This window comes from Macaca mulatta, chromosome 11, assembly GCF_049350105.2.
Source record: "Macaca mulatta isolate MMU2019108-1 chromosome 11, T2T-MMU8v2.0, whole genome shotgun sequence".
NCBI lineage: Eukaryota > Metazoa > Chordata > Mammalia > Primates > Cercopithecidae > Macaca > Macaca mulatta.
Window position 1 is genome coordinate 27885634 of NC_133416.1, and position 19551 is coordinate 27905184.

A 19551-nucleotide genomic window follows, 5' to 3' on the forward strand; every position below is an offset into this window, starting at 1 on the left:
CCATGAACAAAGATTTCCTTTTTTATAACTATAAAAGCATTTGTTAACTAGTGCACAATCATTTGAACAAGGTTCATAAGCTTCAGTACAATTATTTTACAGTTCTGTAAAATAGTTCTAGAAAGAAACTATTTCTGTAAATTGCCTTAACATATTAAATGGGAACTTTGGAATCTCAGCTAGGTCTTATACTGTGGAGATCTGTCCAGGTGGATTTTTATACTTCTCAAGGACTAGAACCTTATAAAACAGTAGTTGTGGAACTAGTTGCATGCTACAGTCCTTTATTTCTAGAAAATTTGTGAGATGTATTCTAATTCTAACTGGTTCATAAGGTATTAAAACAAAAGCGGTCAAGCATGCCATCATTCCTCCTCTATAACTCAGCTCTAACTCTGCTTTTGTTGCATCTATGCAGGCTCACTGTTCTTGTTTCTCCATCTTATCTTCCTGTTCATAGACTTTATTCTGCATTTGCCTCCAGAGCTTCCTGAATGTCTCATGTATCTTTCATCTTGACTAGAAGAGAAGTCTCTTTTCTTTCCTAGGAAAGCAGATCATAACATCAGATGATGAATATCGCTGAGGTTCAAGGCAGATTTTTCTTTCCAAAGTGACCTCACCTGTTAATCCAACTACCTTCAAGCATCAACCAGGTTTAATAATTTCTTTACCAAACTAGCACCAGAACCAGAATTCTCATGAGGATATGTAAGTACCAACATAGCCAATCCTGATCTTGGCTAAGGATATCAGACAAACCACGGTGAAGGTGTGTAGCGTTCACTGGAAGCAGCTTGAGAGACAGGGCAGTAACTTTGCAAAGAGACCTTTATGACTACAATTGTTGCATCTGGCCAACACTGCCTCTTAGAACTATGAGGTAATGTCTCCATAGTAACCAAGTTCCAGTTTCTGAACAATTACTATGTTGATGCTGTACCTTCTTTGCAGTTTGCAGACATTAAATAAAGTAATTTGCTCTTAGGAGAGCTGTATCTTCTACCAGACTTTGCCACCAAAATTATTGATATCTTGTTTTGTATTTCTAAGAGTCAAGGCCAGTATGTACATACTGGGGAAATTAATCACAACTCTTTTCTTCTTTTTTTTTTTTCCTTCTCTCTCTTTCTTGACAAATACTTCGAGCACATGGAAACAGCTAGGCAGCAAGAATAGAAACCATAAAACTTCAATGCAAAAAGAAGCCTATTGGTAGAAATAGTAAAATCAAAACCAGAACACCTAAATTCTTCGCCTAGTTTTGCCAGCAGTATGATTTAGAAGAAATCACTTAATTCAGTTTCTACTCTGTGTAAAACACTCACACTTAATGTTTCATGATAATGATAGTATGACAATAAAATTAACAAATATGAAAGTACATGATTATATACACTAATAAGATATATAAATGATGATTACTGGATGATTGAGTTTATTAAAAATAGTTAATAAGATTCTACTATTTCTTAAAAACTGGCTAGGTACCATGAATAATGCCTGCTTTCAGAAATAATACTAAAATATCTTCTAACATAGATTCGAAAATGATTTTTAAAGATAATAAAGTAACTGTTTTAAAAAGTCGAAAAGAAAAAGTCAAGACGTATAACACATAAGGTAAGTTAAAGGAAAGTAAACGTTTGACTGCATTTCTTCCATCTCAGAGATGTAGCAAAATTCCTTATGAACATTACGGGCCAATTATGTAAATACAGCATCAGAAGATTTATAAATTTTGACTTACTTTTAGTAAAGAATTAAAAATGGGCTTGTCATTTCTTGTCACTCTCCCAGTCTCCCTACCTGTACCAGTCTGGATGGTTTTCTAGCTATTAAAACTTTCTCTACTTGAACTGCATATATTAGCATAAAGTCATTATGACCTCATTGGTTTTATCAGAGAGCCTGCTCGTATTTTCCAGCATCTTTTGGACAAATAAAATTCTGTCAGCTGAGAAAAACTTCTGAAGGCTTTAAATTTGTGAGTGCTTCAATATTCATTCCCCATACCAGACATTTTTCTTTCTATTATTATTTTTTTATTATACTTTAAGTTCTAGGGTACATGTGCACCACGTGCAGGTTCGTTACATATGTACACATGTGCCATGTTGTTGTGCTGCACCCATTAAGTCGTCATTCACGTTAGGTGTATCTCCTAATGCTATCCCTTCCCCCTTCCCGCACCCCACAACAGGCCCCAGTGTGTGATGTTCCCCACGCTGTGTCCAAGTGTTCTCATTGCTCAGTTCCCACCTATGAGTGAGAACATGCGGTGTTTGGTTTTCTGTTCTTGCGATAGTTTGCTGAGAATGATGTTTTCCAGCTTCATCCATGTCCCTACAAAGGACATGAACCAATCTTTTTTTATGGCTGCATAGTATTCCATGGTGTATATGTGCCACATTTTCTTAATCCAGTCTATCATTGATGGACATTTCGATTGGTTCCAAGTCTTTGCTGTTATGAATACTGCCACAAGAAACATACATTTGCATGTGTCTTTATAGTAGCAGGATTTATAATCCTTTGGGTATATACCCAGTAATGGGATCACTGGGTCAAATGGTATTTCTAGTTCTAGATTCTTGAGGAATTGCCACACTGTCTTCCATAATGGTTGAACTACTTTACACTGCCATCAATCGTGTAAAAGTGTTCCTATTTCTCCACATCCTCTCCAGCATCTGTTTCCTGACTTTTTAATGATCGTCATTCTAACTGGTGTGAGATGGTATCTCATTGTGGTTTTGATTTGCATTTCTGTGATGCCAGGTGATGATGAGCATTTTTTCATGTGTCTGTTGGCTGCATAAATGTCTTCTTTTGAGAAGTGTCTGTTTATATCCTTTGCCCACTTTTTGATAGGGTTGTTTGATTTTTCTTGTAAATTTGTTTAAATTCTTTGTAGATTCTGGATATTAGTCCTTTGTCAGATGAGTAGATTGCAAAACTTTTCTCCTACTCGGTAGGTTGCCTGTTCACTCTGATGGTAGTTTCTTTTGCTGTGCAGAAGCTCTTTAGTTTAATTAGATCCCATTTGTCAATTTTGGCTTTTGTTGCCATTGCTTTTGGTGTTTTAGTCATGAAGTCCTTGCCCATGCCTACGTCCTGAATGATATTGCCTCGGTTTCCTTCTAGGGTTTTTATGGTTTTAGGTCTAACATTTAAGTCTTTAATGCATCTTGAATTAATTTTTGTATAAGGTGTGAGGAAGGGATCCATTTTCAGCTTCCTACATGTGGCTAGCCAGTTTTCCCAGCACCATTTATTAAATAGGAAATCCTTTCCCCGTTTCTTGTTTTTGTTAGGTTTGTCAAAGATCAGATGATTGTAGATGTGTGGTATTATTTCTGAGAGTTCTGTTCTGTTCCATTGGTCTATATCTCTGTTTTGGTACCAGTACCATGCTGTTTTTGTTACTGTAGCCTTGTAGCGTAAAGTCAGGTAGCATGATGCCTCCAGCTTTGTTCTTTCGGCTTAGGATTATCTTGGCAATGAGGGTTCTTTTTTGGTTCCATATGAACTTTAAAGCAGTTTTTTCCAATTCTGTGAAGAAAGTCATTGTTAGCTTGATGGGGATGGCATTGAATCTATAAATTACCTTGGGCAGTATGGTCATATTCACAATATTGATTCTTCCTATGCATGAGCATGGAATGTTCTTCCATTTGTTTGTGTCCTCTTTTATTTCGTTGAGCAGTGGTTTGTAGTTCTCCTTGAAGAGGTCCTTCACATCCCTTATAAGTTGGATTCTTAGGTATTTTGTTCTCTTTGAAGCAATTGTGAATGGGAGTTCACCGATGATTTGGCTCTTTTTTTGTCTGTTATCGGTGAATAAGAATGCTTGCGATGTTTGCACATTGATTTTGTATCCAGAGACTTTGCTGAAGGTGCTTATCAGCTTAAGGAGATTTTGGGCTGAGATGATGGGGTTTTCTAAATATACAATCATGTCATCTGCAAACAGTGACAATTTCACTTCCTCTTTTCCTAATTGAATACCCTTTATTTCTTTCTCTAGCCTGATTGCCCTGGCCAGAACTTCCAACACTGTGTTGAATAGGAGTGGTGAGAGAAGGCATCCCTGTCTTGTGCCAGTTTTCAAGGGGAATGCTTCCAGTTTTTGCCCATTTAGTATGATATTGGTTGCGGGTTTGCCATAAACAGCTCTTATTTTGAGATACGTTCCATCAATACCGCTTTTATTGAGAGTTTTTAGCATGAAGGGCTGTTGAATTTCGTCAAAGGCCTTTTCTGCATCTATTGAGATAATCACGTGGTTTTAGTCTTTGGTTCTGTTATATGCTGGATTACGTTTATTGATTTGTATATGTTGAACCAGCCTTGCATCCCAGGGATGAAGCCCACTTGATCATGGTGGATGAGCTTTTTGATGTGCTGCTGGATTCGGTTTGCCAGTATTTTATTGAGGATTTTGGCATCGATGTTCATCAGGGATATTGGCCTAAAAATGTCTTTTTTGGTGTGTCTCTGCCAGGCTTTGGTACCAGGATGATGTTGGCCTCATGAAATGAGTTAGGGAGGATTCCCTCTTTTTCTATTGATTAGAATAGTTTCAGAAGGAATAGTACCAGCTCCTCCTTGTACCTCTGGTAGAATTCGACTGTGAATCCGTCTGGTCCTGGACTTTTTTTGGTTGGCAGGCTATTAATTATTGCCTCAATTTCAGAGCCTGTTATTGGTCTATTCAGGGATTCAACTTCTTCCTGGTTTAGTCTTGGGAGAGTGTATGTGTCCAGTAATTTATCCATTTCTTCTAGGTTCCAGGAATTTATCTACTTATTTTAGGTTTTCTAGTTTATTTGCATAGAGGTGTTTATAGCATTCTGTGATGGTAGTTTGTATTTCTGTGGGGTCGATGGTGATATCCCCTTTATCATTTTTATTGCGTCTATTTGATTCTTGTCTCTTTTCTTCTTTATCAATCTTTCTAGTGGTCTATCAATTTTGTTGATCTTTTCCAAAAACCAGCTCCTGGATTCATTGATTTTTGAAGGATTTTTTTGTGTCTCTATCTCCTTCAGTTCTGCTCTGATCTTACTTATTTCTTGCCTTCTGCTAGCTTTTGAATGTGTTTGCTCTTGCTTCTCTAGTTCTTTTAATTGTGATGTTAGGGTGTCAATATTAGATCTTTCCTGCTTTCTCTTGTGGGCATTTAGTGCTATAAAGTTCCCTCTACACACTGCTTTAAATGTGTCCCAGAGATTCTGGTATGTTGTATCTTTGTTTCATGTTGTGAGATTTCTACCTTAAGAAAAAATTAAAAGTGGCAAAATCCCATATTCTTAAATTTAAAAAACAGACAAAATATTACATATACACAATTTTTAAAGAGTTGAAGAACACAAAGAACTGGCTTTATATGTTTTAGTTCTCTGCCTCCACATGTGAAGAAGATTTGCACAGCAAGAGATTTTATTAAATTGGTAATACAAATAAAATGTCTTGCGTGAATAAAGGCAGCATATATAAAGATAATTTTCTTCCCTTCTCAGGCCATGGGTAATATGTAGTTGAGTAATCATCAGTTCAGAATTACAGTTTTAAACACTATGTCATGTTCCATTATCTAAGATTAAAAGAGTTTGGAATGCAATTGTAGGAATTCAATTTCATATTTACACCCACATAAAAATAGTATAAATTCCTATTATAAAGCCCTTTGCTAGTCCAAAAAGGTACTCAGTCAATTCATTTCTTTTACACAGATCCACGTGTGATAATAGCCTCAGACACAGATGCTATTATTTTACCTTGAAGTTAGAGTCACATTAAGGTCCTACTAGGGGTATTTAAAGAGAGGCTAGAGGACATGTACTGGAAGTTTCAAGTTTCAGACAGTTTATTCAAAGTAATCTTAATGGGGCTTCCCAATCACAAAACCCTGTTGAAAAACAATAGTAAGGTCTTAGATCTGCATTTCTAGGCTGAGTCTCAAACACTGGTTTGAATCCTCAGACATACTAATTTTAGCAATAGTTCAAAACAACTGTCTAATAATTGACATATTACTAGTATTTTAGGGGTAGCCTTTGTCCGTAAATCTTTTCTATTCATACTTGCAGGGGCCTTTGAAAACAGTATGCTGAGAATAGATAGGGCTCAAGGACAGTATCTCCAATTGAACTTTTAATGAACTCCCGTAGGCGCCAAGAAGGCGGGCAGATAAGGAAGAGCTTAGAAACAAGGAACTGAGTAGAAGGTTACATGTGGGAAAAGAAAGTTTGTTTTGCATTGCATTCTTTCTGCTGACGTGGGGTTTATGAAGTATAAATAAAGTGAGGCGGAGGCTCTGAGCGCGGCCGCCATGTTCTCTGTGTGTCTTTGTCTTTTGTGTGTTCTTTCATTCTCCACCACCCCCGGCACGGACCCCAACAAGTGGCGCAGCGAGCAGGGTCAGCACGGGTGAGTAGGGGAGAACAAGAAGGGGAACCCCCTAGGGGCGGGTAAGGCCCAAATATTGTTAAGGGGAACCTTCTTAAGCTTTCATTATGGGGAATTCCATCTCTCTGGCCTCAGAATATTTACGGCTGTTTCAAGGACTATTGCCGTCTATAGGAGTAGAAGTGAAAGAAAAAGACTTTGAAGTGATTGTTTGCCCATGTTGAACAACATTGTTACTGGTTTCAGTATCAGACTAAAGTGCAGCTGAATCGGAGAGAATGGTTACAGGTAGTAAAAGCTCTGCTTAGAGCTCTCCAGTTAGGGGATATTATGCCTCTAAGATTGTGGACCTTGTGTAACTCTATCACTCAGACATTAGAGTTACTTGAGACTGATTCAGAGTGTGGTAATGTAGCCACAGGAGGAAAGGTATCTGAGGATTTGGAAAAAAAATAAATCTGAAATGGAGCCCATTTGTGCCAGGATAACAGAAGATGGGGGTGTAGCAAAAGGGGGAGAAGAGAAAAAGCCAGCTCTTCCTTCTTCTAAGGGAAATTCTGACATGCAGAGTATTATGGAAATGCTTCAACAAATATTACAGATATATTCTTCTAATTCACTTTTGCGAGCTTTCCCTGTTTCTTTTCCTTCTGCCCTGTTAAAAGAGGATTTTCCAGAGCCTCCAACCCCCCCGGCTTCCTTATCTTTACCTTTGTTTGGCAAAGTTGAAGCCCTGTTCACATCAGACATACTATAAATTTATAGTAAACACCTGTTTAATATGTCAAAACCAGTGTATATGTATATCTTATTGTTTGTTAAAATATTATGAGTATTTCAAGTCAATAAATAAGCACATTAATATTAACTATTAATATTAATAACCCCAGCTAGGAAATTGTTATGTTATAGGGGTGCATAGGTTCCACCAATTTACACTCCAAACAGAAGTTGAGTATTCGAGTTGCTTAACACATTAACTACCTCTTGATATTTTCTGTGTTTTTAAATTTTAACCATTGTATTGTGTATGTAATGATTCTCAATTTGGTATTAATATACATATTTCCTAGTGAGTAATGATGTTAGACATATAGGTATATTGTCATTTCTTTGTTCTGCTACTTTTGGTTGGGTTATTTACCTTTTCCTATTAATATGTTGGGATTCTTTATATTTGGGGATATGAGTATTAATTAAAAAAAATTTTAAGGAGCTGGATCTGTTTCCAATTATTTGTGCTTCTTTTGCTCCTAATGCTCAGTTTTCAAATGGTGGCAATAATGTCCAATTTAATGCCTTACAAATTAAATTTTTAAAAGAAATGAAAGCTGCCATTTCTAACTATGGATCTCAATCTCCTTTTATCCTTGGTCTTCTTGATGTTTTTTCATCAGAAAATTTGATAATTCCTATAGACTGGAAGACTTTGAGGGAAGGCTTTTCTTGATCGTTCTCAGTGGTTACAATTGCACAGCTGGTAAATGAACAAGGCACATGTACAGGCTAGGAAAAATGTTATGTGTGATCCCCCTGGATCCACTGAGGAATAACTCACAGGCACGGGCCAGTATGCTACTCTTAATGCTCAGGCTGGTCTAGATGATGTTGCCTTTACTCAAATCAAGACTTTGTTTTTAAGGGCCTGAAATAAGGTAGAGATAACAGGAAAATCTTCCCTTTCCTCTGTGAAGATTTTACAGGGCACAAATGAACCATATCCAGATTTCGTAGCCCGTCTTCAGGATGCTGTCTTCAAAATTGTGGGTGCAGGCCTTGCTTCAAAAATTTTGTTACAAACATTGTCTTTTAAAAATGCTTATGCTGACTGTTAAAATCATTAAAGGCCAATGGGGCCAATTTAGATAAATATATTAAAACTTGTGTTAGTGTTGGAGGGGCTATTTATAATGCTCAATTATTTGCTGGAGCTTTGTCTAAAGCCTTAAAAGGAAATAACAAACAAGGTGTTTGTTTGCAGTGTGGTAAACCTAGACATTTCAAAAAAAAAAAAAAAAGAATGTCATAAAAATTGAACACTTTTATCCCTCAAGGCAGAAAGCTGCCTTCAGAGGTGTACAAATGTTGTGGTAAAGGTCAACATTGGACAAATAAATGTCGTTCCAAAACTGATAAAAGTGGAAATTTACTGTCTCCTCTCCTGGGAAACAGGAGCCGGGGCCCACAGGCTTGGGGCCCCAACAATTACAATACAAGTCTACTACAATACCCAGTGAGCAATGACCTACAACATCAATGAATAAATTCAAGTCCTCCTTAAGGATCCCACACCTTACCCCAGTTTCTCAGCTTTATGCGGCAACTAAGTAGAGCGCCGCTGCTGACTTAGTTATTACTCAACCTTATACCTTGTCTCCTAATAGAGGAGTATATAAATTAGCTATTAGAGTGTGTGACCCTTTGCCAAAAGGACATGTAGGACTTTTGTTAGGTCAAAACAACAGTGCTATACGGAAGTTAATGATGATTCCAGAAATCATTGATCTTGATGTTACTAATAAAATTCTTATTATGGTACAAGTTTCACAATTTATACGCCTAGAGGCAGGGGAACGTATTCTCAATAGGGAGGGTTTGGTAGCACAGAAAAAACTGTTTTTTGGGAAACTTTAGTTTCTAATCAAAAGCCCTTATGTTCATTGCATATTAATGGAATAGTTTTTAAAGGGTTAATTGATATGGGGGTGAATATGTCTATTGTTTGTTTAAATTAGTGGCCTATACAATGGGAAAAAAGACAAGTTTCAGTCATACTCACTGGCTTGGGTGCTGCTTCTGTGGTTTATCAAGACGTAGAACCTTTAACCTGTGTCGGTCCTAAAGGTCAACAAGGTCAAGTTTTTTTTTTTATATTATTCCTATCAATATTAATCTTTGGGGACAAAATCTTTCATAACAATTTGGTGCTTTTTTAAACATTCTTCATATTTCCTCAGCTGCCAAAAATATGATGTTCAAAATGGGCTACAATCCTTTAAACTCATAGCCACTGTTCACCAGCCTCAAGTTTTATAATTAAAGTGTAAAACGACCACTCCTCTTTAGGTGAAACAGTGGCCATTATCTAAAGAAATACTTAGGACTTTAAAAGAGTAAGTCAAAAAACAAATGGCCGAGAGAAATCTAAAGCCACGTACTTCTGCATGGAATTCCCGTCTCTGTCTTGTCTTAAAACTATAAATCTTTACATTCAACGAGGGAAAGTTTACAGCCTGGTCTTCCTAATCCTGCCCTTATCCCACAAAGTTAAAAATTAATGGTCATAGATCTCAAAAATTGTTTTTTCTCTATTCCATTACAACCTCAAGATTGTAAAAAGTTTGCCTTTATTATTCCTAAATATAATAATGGACAACCTATTCAAAAATATCAGCAGAAGCTTCTTCCCCAGGGTATACTTAATAGCCCTACTATATGTCAAAAATTTGTACATAGGACTTTAAATCCTGTAAACAATCAGTTTCCAACTGTGTTAATTTATCATTGTATGGATCTTCTCTGTCCCTGTTTTAATAATTTTTAGCCACTTTCTCGATATCAATGGAAAGTTTTACCTCAAGGTATGTTAAATAGCCCTACCTTGTGTCAAGAATTTGTCCATAGGGCCTTGGATCCTGTTCGAAAGCGTCATCCTTCTGTTCTTTTATATCATTATATGGATGACATTCTTCTTGCTGCACCCACCAGAGAAAAGCAGCAAGATGCTTTTGTATCATTACAAACTCAGCTTTCTTTCTACTCACTTAATATTGCCACAGAAAAAATTTAACTGGATTTTCCTATTCAATATTTAGGTTATACCTTGGGGGCACAAAATATTCGACCCCAAAAAATTCAAATTCGACGTGATCATTTAAAAACATTACATGATTTTCAAAAGCTTCCAGGAGACATTAATTGGATGCGTCCTGTTTTAAGAATACCAACATATCAGTTATAACATCTTTTTTCTATTCTAGAAGGAGACAGTCACTTGGACAACTCACGCCATTTAACTCCTTTGGCTTTACAGGAACTCCAGCTTGTTGAAGAGCAACTTCAAAAGGCCCTTCCTTTTGTTTATTTCATACTTTACCTTCTCCCACAGGAATGATTCATCAAACTAATCGACCACTAAAATGGATCTTTTTGTCCAATAAAATATCTAAATGCTTGGCTACTTATATCGATCGTTTAGCTGAACTGATCATCAAAGGATGGCATCACTGTCGACAACTTTGGGGAGGAGATCCTTCCTTAATTATCTCTCAATTCACTCATAGTCAGATCACTTATCTTCTTGCAACTTCTGATTCTTGGTAAGTTGCTTGCGCTTCTTTTGTTGGACAATTTTCTACCCAATATCCTAAGTCTCCGATCTTTTCATTTTTTAGGCAACATTCTGTGTTGCCTTTCTCACCAATTTCTGTATTTCCTGTTCAAGGTCCTACCTTTTTTACTGATGCTAGTAGCAATGATAAGGCTGGATATTGGAGTGTTCATCAATCTCGAGTTACAGTTTATCCTTATCCCTCGGTGCAACAGGGAGAATTGTTTGCTGTTCTGATGATCTTACTTGATTTCCCTACTACTGGTTGTAACATTGTTAGTGATTCTCAATACGCTGTTTATGTTACTTCTTATATTTCTCAGGCCACTTTACCTCTTTGTGCTACTTCTTCTCTTCAAAAACTCGTTTCCTTGTTATCTTCTACTTTGAGCCAACGTCGAGCTCCTTTATTCATCACTCATCTTTGTTCTCATTCTCAACTTCCTGGACCATTAGTTCATGGTAATACTCAGATTGATTCACTTTTAATAGGCCACCTACATGCTGCAGAACAAAAATATACTCTACATCACACTAATAGTTCTGGCCTTCAACGACGGTTTCATTTAACTTATAAACAAGCTCGTTCTCTTATTCGAGCTTGTCCTTCCTGTGCTCCTTTGAGCATTCCATCCTTCCATCCTGGGGTTAATCCATGAGATGTCCCTTCTTTTAGACAATTAAAGTATGTTCATCATACCATTGATACCTTTTCTCATTTTCAATGGGCCACTCCGTTGCCATCTGAGAAAGCTGATTCTGTTATTACACATCTCTTAGCTTGTTTCGCCATCATGGGCATTCCTCTTATACTTAAAACTAATAATGCCCCTGCCTATGTCTCTCGTAAATTACAAGTTTTCTTACAGCAATACAATATTCAACATTTCATCGGTATCCCGGGCAACAGTCAAGGTCAAGCCATCATTGAGCGCGCAAATTTAACTTTAAAAACTCAATTATTAAAACAAAACAAAAAGGGGGAAATGAGCCCCCCAGAAACCAGATTTTGAAGGTTCTTTTTACCTTAATTTTTTTGAATCAATGGAGACAATTGCAAGACTCCGCTGTCGTAACCCATCTTTCCTCACCTCCCTTGGTGATAGTCCCCGCTGACAATTTAAAGGTTTGGTATCCTAATGAAGAAGGTAAGTATGTTCAAGGGCAAATTCTAAAATAGGGACGGGGCTATGCTCTTGTCCTTACAGGGAGCGGACCTGAGTGGTTTCCTACAAGACGATTGAAACCCTGTTGAAAAGAAAACTGGATTCAGCATGCATTTCTTCCTTTGTTAGATGTGCCTCGGCGGGGGACTTATTTCTCTTAGTGAGGCTTTGTATGGATATTGGACTTATATTCCCTTTCCGCCCTTGTATCAGGGAGTCGCCTGAGGGGAGGCGGAAATTAAGGTTTTCACCAATGACACTACTTGGATGCCGTCCCCCTATATAGACAAGGACAATATAGAACGGGAAACGGGAATTATAAACAACACATATCAATTTGGAGTGGAAGGACTTCCAATATGTATGGGAAATAGTTCTCATTGTCTCCGAAAATCACATGAAGCCTGGGCTGTTCACTATAATCATAGTCATGTGGCTGCTAATACTATTATTGTAACTAGAAGCTTTCAGTATAATCATACTGTATATAGTAATGAAACTATTCCTAGTTCTTTACCTTTTTGTCCTATTCCAGAGGTTTCTCCTAATATTGAGGTGCTGGAGTGGCAACAATGTCGGGGAACTAAACCCCGGATTTTATTAGAATACAATGGAATGTAAATAACTGATTGGAGTGTGCACAGTGATTTTCAAATAAAATTTAGTCACATACCTTTGAAATGACACTGGGTAAATAAAAGTATTGCCGCTAACAGTAATGAAACCTTGGTATGGCGTGAAGGAGGCCTGAAGTACAGAGTCATCTTTGGAAGTTGTTAGCTGCAGGCGATGCCATTAGCACTTTTGTGAGGAATATGTCCCTTAATCTTTCTAACCCAACTAACTCCTTTCATATTCAGTTATATCGAAATACCTCCTGATATATTATTGCTTGTGTCTGTAAGCCCTACCTATTATTAGCAGGGAATTTGACATGGGATAATGATACAGGGATTGTTAATTGTACAGATACGTGTACATTTTTGTCTTGCCTCAATCATTCCTGGTGGCACAACTTTACTGGGGATATTTATATACTCAGGGCTCATAAGGAAATTTGGCTACCTGTTAACCTTACGCGACCATGGGGGGCATCACCTCTTGAAACTTATATTTGGACTTCTCTTCAGCGAACCCGCCATGCCCTTGGACTTATAATTGCCTCGGTGATGAGTCTTGTTGCCATCGCCTCCACTGCGACCATAGCAGGATTCGCTCTTCATCAAAGCATACAAAATGCTGAATTTATGCAGCAATGGCACGAACAATCTCACCAGTTATGGCTTCAACAACGAAACATTGACTCTCAACTTCCTGAAAGATTGGACAACATGGAGCAAGCATTGACATGGCTTGGAGATCAGCTCACTGTACTCAGTACTCGGATGACATTACAATGTGATTGGAACTCCACTCAATTTTGTGTAACGCCTGTACCTTTTAACATCTCTCAAAATTGGACTGTAATCCGAAAATTATTAGGATGACATAAAAATATTAGTTTGGACGTCCAAGAGCTCATTCAGAACATTTCCGAAGCATTTCGACAACAATTACATGTGTTGTCTGGAACCGTAACCCTGCAGAGCTGGGTCAGCGCCTTGCTGCCTTTAACCCATGGACCCAGATGAAAACATGGATTTCTACAATCTCTGGAAGTATATTGCTTTGGGCACTTGGATTGGGTCTACTTCTTTTGGTGATTCGATGCTCCCTCCGTCGCCTCCAAAAACAAAAGAAAACACAGGAACAAATATGGGCTACCTTTTTAGGATTGAGGCAAAACAAAAACAAAAAGGGGGAAATGCAGGGGCCTTTGAAAACAGTATGCTGAGAATAGATAGGGCTCAAGGACAGTATCTCCAATTGAACTTTTAATGAACTCCCGTAGGTGCCAAGAAGGCGGGCAGATAAGGAAGAGCATAGAAACAAGGAACTGAGTAGAAGGTTACATGTGGGAAAAGAAAGTTTGTTTTGCATTGCATTCTTTCTGCTGACGTGGGGTTTATGGAGTATAAATAAAGTGAGGCGGAGGCTCTGAGCACGGCCGCCATGTTCTCTGTGTGTCTTTGTCTTTTGTGTGTTCTTTCATTCTCCACCACCCCCGGCACGGACCCCAACAATACTCTTTAGAGGAATGTAGCACTTATTTTTCCAAGTCAAGTCAGGACACCTCAGACTTGTTCAAGAGACGGAGATTCATAACATTTGCTCTTATTTGCAGAACACTATAGTCTCTATAGTAGTTTTTTAAAAAAATATAAACCAATACATTTTTTATTTCACCTATACACTTTTAATCTACCTTACGAAATCACAACCATGAGCCCAAGTGTCTTGAAATAAAATAACACCCAACAAGTGGTTGAACCAAGAGTAAATGGTTAATTTTGAGGTTTCCTATTGATATAAATTTGCAGTTTCATTTTCTTCTGTCACATATGGGCAATCTCTAGCAGAAAAGTAGTCTGGAGCCAAAGCCTATAAAACATTATTGGAGAACAATTTGAATTGAGAAATTCTATTCATTAGCTTTTATTCCCTCTGCAAACAGGATAAAGGCAGTCATTATTCAACATAAAGGCCAAATATTGATTCTCTAGCTTATGGAACACTAGCGCCCCCTAGGAACCCTGGTTAAAATAAGTAAAATTTTAACTTATGAGGGAAACACCGATTAAGAGTGAGAAAGATCAGTATAAGCTGTAATGTCTCCTTTTCATCTCTGACTTTATTTATTTGGATCTTCTCTTTTATTCTTAGTCTGGCTAAAGGTTTGTCAATTTCATTTAACTTTTCAAAAAACCAACTTTTTGTTTTATTGATCTTTTGTGTTGTTTTCATTTCAATTTCATTTGTTTCTGCTCTGATCTTTATTATTTCTTCTACTAATTTTGGATTTGGTTTGCTCTTACTTTTCTAGTTAAGATGCATCATCAGAACTCTTACTTGAAATTTTTCTTTTTTTTGATGTAGGCACTTGTAGCTAAAAAATTCCCTCTTAGTGCTGCTTTTGCTATATTCCATAGGTTTTGGTATATGTGTTTCCATTGTTTGTTTCAAGAATTTTTTCAATTTTCTTTTTAATTTCTTTGTTGACCCACTGGACATTCAGGAGCATATTGTTTAATTTCTATGTTGTATTAGTCTGTTCTCATGCTGCTAATAAAGACATACCTGATACTGGGTAATTTATAAAGGAAAGATGTTTAATGGCCTCACATTTCCACATGGCTGGGGAGGCCTCACAATCATAGCAGAAGATGAAGGAATGGCAAAGGTTGTCTTACATGGTGGCAGGCAAGAAAGCATGTGCAGGGGAACTCCCTTTATAAAACCATCAGATCTCATGAGACTTATTCACTATCACAAGAACAGCATGGGAAAAACCCACCTCCATGATTCAACTACTTCCCACTGAGTCCCTCCCACAACACGTGGAGATTATTACAATTCAAGCTGAGATTTGTGTGGGGACACAGAGCCTAACAATATCATGTGTATTTGTGTAATTTCCAAAATTTCTCTAGTCATTGACTTATAGTGTTTTGTTTTGTTTTTTCTTTTTGAGAAAGCGTCTTGCTCTGTCACCCAGGCTGGAGGGCAGTGGCACAATCTTGGCTCACTGCAACCTCTGCCTTCCAGGTTCAAGAAATTCTCCTACCTCAGCCTCCCAAGTAACTGGGATTACAGGTGCCTACCACCATGCCCAACTAATTTATGTATTTTTAGCAGAGATAGGGTTTCACCCTGTTGGCCAGGCTGATCTAGAACTTCTGACCTTGTGATCCACCTGCCTCAGCCTCCCAAAGTGCTGGGATTACATGTGTGAGCCACCATGCCCAGCTTGATTTATAGTTTTATTCTGTTGTGATCAGAGAAGATGCTAGACATTATTTCAATTTTTTTAATGTTTTAAGATTTGTTTTGTGACTCAACATATGATCTATCCTTGAGAATGATCCATGTGCTGAGGAAAAGAATGTGTATTGTGCAGCCATTGGGTGAAATGTTCTGTAAATATTTATTAGATCCTTCTGGTCTATGGTGTATATTAAGTCTGATGTTTATTTGTTGATTTTATGTCTGGAAGTTCTGTCCACTGTTGAAAGTGGGGTGAAGTCTCCAGCTATTATTGTATTGGAGTCTATCTCTCTCTTTATCTCTGATAATATTGCTTTATATATCTGGGTGCTTCAGTGTTGGGCACATATATATTTTAAACTGTTATAACCTCTTGCTGAATTGACCCCTTTATCATTATATAGTGACCTTCTTTGTCTCTTCTTATAGATTTTGTCTTGAAATCTATTTTTTCTGAGATAAGTATAGCTCTTCCTGCTCTTCTCTTGGTTTCCATTGGCATGGAATATCTTTTTCCATCCCTTTATTTTTAGTTGATGTATGTTTTTATACATGAAGTGTGTTTCAGCCACTCTATGTCTTTTGATTCAAGAGTTTAGTCCATTTGCATTCAATATTATTATTTATAAGTAAGAACTGACTTCTGCCATTTTATGTGGTTTTGCATGTGTGTGTGTTTGTGTGTGTGTGTGTGTGTGTGTGTGTATGTGGTCTTCTCTTTCTTCTTCCTTTTCTTTCTGTCTTCCTTTTAATGAAGATTATTTTCTCTGGTGATATGATTTAGTTTCTTGCTTTTTATTTTTTGTGTATCCATTATCTGTTTTCTTGTTTTGAGGTTATCATGAGGCTTGCAAATACTATCTTATAACCTATTATTTTAAGATGATAACAACTTAACGCTGTTGTATAAACAACCTAACAAGCAAAAAGACAACTAATAAAGACTCTGTGCCTTAACTTCATCCCCAACTTTTTCACATTTTCTTGTTTCTGTTTATATCTTATTGTACTGTCTGTGTCACGAAAATTTGTTATAGTTATTATTTTGGATTGGTTCATCCTTTAGTCCTTCTAAGTAAGAGTAGCTTAAACACCACTGTTACGGTGTTATAAAGTTCTGTGTTTTTCTGTGAATTTACTATTACCAGTGAGTTTTGTATCTTCAGATGACTTCTTTTTGCTCAACAATTTCTTTCTGATTGAAGTTCTCCTTTTAGCATATCTTGTAGGACAGATCTGGTGTTGAAATCCCTCAGCTTCTGATTGCCTGAAAAAGTCTTTATTTCTCCTTCATGTTTGAAGAATATTTTTGCTGGATATACTATTCTAGTATAAACATTTTTTTTGTTGTTTTTCTCTGCAGCATTTTAAATATGTTATGCCACTCTATCCTGGCCTGTAAGGTTTACACTGAAAAGTCTGCTGCTAGATATATTGGAGCTCCATTGTAGGTTATTTCTTTTCTCTTACTGCTTTTAGGATTCTTTCTTTGTCCTTGACCTTTGGGAGTTTGATTATTAAATACTTTGAGGTAGTCTTCTTTGAGTTAAATCTGCTTGGTGTTCTATAACCTTCTTGTACTTGCATATTGCTATCTTTCTCTAGGTTTTGGAAGTCCTTTTTAATTATCCCTTTGAATAAACTTTCTACCCCTATCTCTTTCTCTACCTCCTCTTTGAGGCCAATAACTCTTAGAATTGCTCTTTCAAGTCTATTTTCTAGTTCCTATAAATGTACTTCATTGTTGTTTATTCTTTTTTTCTTCTGTCTCTTCTGACAGTGTATTTTCAAATAGCTTGGCTCCAAGATCACTAATTCTTTCTTCTGACTGATCAATTCTGCTGTTGGAAGACTCCAATCCATTGTTCAGTACGCCAGTTGCATTTTTCAGCTGTGGAATTTCTGCTTGATTTTTAATCATTTCAATATATTTGTTAAGTTTATCTGATAGAATTCTAAATTACTTCTGTGTTATCTTGAATTTCTTTGAGTTTCCTCAACACAGCATTTTGAATTCTTTGTCTGAAAAGTCATATATCTCTGTTTCTCCAGGATTGGTCCCTGGTGCCTTATTTAGTTCATTTTATTTTATTTTATTTTATTTATTTTTTAGACAAAATCACTCTAGTTTATTGTTTATTTAGAAAAGTATAGATGTTGACTAGTTTTAGCCCATTGTTAAGTGAATTGTTCTCTAAAAATTGAAGACTAACAATTAAAGAATAAAAAAATGAATGTACAATTTCAAAATCAACAGAGGAAAGGTGGGTGGGATTACTCATCTACTAGAAATCAGGAGAAAAAAATATGTAAATGCATTGGTACTTGATTTCATTTATAACCCAAGTACAATGACTTAAAATAGATCATATTTCTCATATAACAGGAAGACAAGAGGAAGCTATTAAGTTCTGTTCCATGGCTAAGAATGTCTCTGCTATTTTTTGTGTATTTTTAAGGATTTTTTCCATAGTAGGTTATTGGGGAACAGATGATGTTTAGTTCTATAAGTTCTTTAGTGGTTATTTGTGAATTTTTAGTGCACGCATCATCTGAACAGTATACACTGAACCCAGTTTGTAGTCTTTTATCCCTCACCCTCTTTCCACCCTTTTCCCCTGAGTCCTCAAAGTCCATTGTGTCATTCTTATGCCTTTGCATCCTCACAGCTTAGCTCCCACTTATGAGTGAGAATCTATGATGTTTGGTTTTTCCATTCCTGAGTTACTTCACTTAGAATAATAGTCTCTAATCTCATCCAGGTCACTGTGAATGCCGTTAGTATTAATTCATTCCTTTTTATGGCTGACTAGTATTCCATCATACATTTTATATATATATATATATACACACACACACATATATATGATTATGCATATAATCATATACTCATATGTACATTACATATAAAATAATATACATGTGTGTATACATATATACATATGTGTGTGTGTGTGTATATATATATTTCACGGTTTCTTTATCCACTTGTTGATTGATGGCCATTTGGGTTGGCTCCACATTTTTGCAACTGCCAATTGCACTGCTATAAACGCGCATGTGCAAGTATCTTGTTTGTATAACGACTTCTTTTCCTCTGGGTAGATACCCAGTAGTGGGATTGCTAGATCAAATACTAGTTCTACTTTTAGTTCTTTAAGAAATCTCCACACTGTTTTGCATAGTGGTTGTACCAGCTTACATTCCCGCCAGCATGAGCTCTATCAATGGCTTTAGGCACAAATATAAGACTATGTTGAGCCCAACCAAGGCCAGTGTGAAAACACAGGCAAGGGAGAGGCCTCAACCCTGTCTTTTCTTCCTCCCTGGTGACTACGCATATAACAAATTTGAAGTAGGATTTGCTGTTAGGGTTGCTCACTGTTGAAGAACAATCCTATTATTGTTTGATGATAGCAATGGGTGTCAATGAAGGGTACAGTTCACCAAAGGTGGACTTTAATTATTCTTGAGAATTCCATGATGCTATTTACTAAATGAAGCTGTTTTAATTATTCTCTTGACAATTTGAGGTGTAAACAAATTTAGGTTGGTAAATAGAAACATCTCCCCTATGTGCAAATGAGAGAAAGGAAGAAATTGGGAGAATTCTAAGGATACTAAGGCCCTGAGGTTTGAGTTATGTCTTTCGTAAGTGCAGAGCACCTCCAACTTTCACTAGGCACAGAAAAGAGAGCACCAGGATGGGTAACATAGTGTCTGAAATGACACTGTGTTGTTTGAGACCACGTGTGTGAGAAAGATGTGAAAGACCAG

At 37.0% G+C, this 19551-nt stretch overlaps 1 long non-coding RNA gene across 2 annotated transcripts in view; it reads left to right on the plus strand.

Annotated features, from left to right (window-relative positions):
• Positions 1 to 6286: 6286 nt before the first annotated feature.
• Positions 6287 to 19551, plus strand: part of LOC107000799 (uncharacterized) — a 49067-nt gene continuing 35802 nt past the window's right edge. The window contains exons 1-2 of one of the 2 annotated variants that reach the window (XR_013400943.1): positions 6287 to 6435; positions 10523 to 10733. This is a non-coding gene — a long non-coding RNA (uncharacterized LOC107000799). Of the gene's footprint in view, positions 6436 to 10522; positions 10734 to 11952; positions 13975 to 19551 lie in introns of those variants that run through there. The other variant, XR_013400944.1, reaches the window with a different exon arrangement.